Below are 1434 nucleotides of genomic sequence, written 5' to 3' on the forward strand. Positions count from 1 at the left end.
ATATAAGGATTTGGACAGATAATGCATTGGTTTGACGCGCTCATTTTTTGTTAAACACGCGCGTGCCATCTGGCAAAAGTAGTGTGTATTAGGCACAAATTTGAAAGGTTGCGTGTGTAATAAAATATGATATATGTCCTCCGAAAGTGTGTAATAGGGATTTGGTGTAGAGTCCAGGTGTCAACTTATGTATTTTGCCTTGTTTTATACTATTTCACTAGTGTTAGAACCCACGCGATGCGCCGATAGTTTAACGGAATATTAATCTTATAAAATTATTATCTAATATATCATATTATTTTAATAAATATTAGTTACTATTTTATTATTTAATGTAGTGTACATAAATATAATAAAATTTATACGAAATCAAAGGATACAAAGCACTACAGTAATCAAATAAATTATTTATTCCTTGTTTATTTTTTATTAAATTAGCAAGTACTTAGTACTATATATTTACTAATGTGATTTTTTATTAATTTGTCAATTGGCTTAATATTTTGATACTACTTCTCTTCTAGTAGAACATACGTTCATATTTTCTTATTCTAGAAATATATATTTTATTCTTATGTTATACTGTTTAAAATTCTTCAATTGTCTAAATTTATCAATAATTTTCTTGAGTATTATTTAATTATATTTTATTTATTAATTAATTCAAAATATAAATATTATAAAATTATCTTTATCCACCTCTTTTCGTACATTCATTTCTAATATTTGATTGGTTTTCTCATTTTATATTTACTGAAAATTTAAGCAATATAATTTTTTTACTAAATTATAATTTTGAATTCATCAAAAGTATAAAGAGATATGCCTTTTTATTATTTTTATAAAAAACATACTATTATTTTTAATAATTACTAAAATGTGTAATTTTGGAATTATTTATTGTAAGATAATTTTAAAACTCCAATTTGAATGAGTAGAATATATTTTTGTATTTTTATTTTTATTGATATTATAAGATATCTATATTTATTAATTCAAGTAGTGTAAACAATTAATTCAAAATTTAAAATTCAAAAAAAATTAGTTAAAAAAGTAGTTTATTTATTCTTAATAATGCCACTTAGCTTTTTGTGGTTAAGACACTTGTCTTAATGTAGTGCTTTCGCTTCTCCTATTCTATATAGATAGAAGTCATTATTTTTTAAAGAGAAGGAGTAACAATTTTTCTTTTTCTTTTTTCGGGTATAGTAAGTCCAATTTCAGCTTAATTTTTGCCAAGTAATGGCCAGTAAAAAAGTTACTTTTTACACCTCAAAATTAATTTGCCGTAGCCGTTAGCCCGTTATATCTATCTTTCCTGTCGCCACTTGAATCTCCAAATTCAAACTTCAAATATACAATTATTAATACCGCCCTCTCCATTTTTGAAATTTCTATAACGGCCACTTCCTCTTCTTCCTCACCCCCCCCCCC

Source organism: Nicotiana attenuata, chromosome 6 (assembly GCF_001879085.1).
Source record: "Nicotiana attenuata strain UT chromosome 6, NIATTr2, whole genome shotgun sequence".
In the NCBI taxonomy this organism is placed as follows: Eukaryota; Viridiplantae; Streptophyta; class Magnoliopsida; order Solanales; family Solanaceae; genus Nicotiana; species Nicotiana attenuata.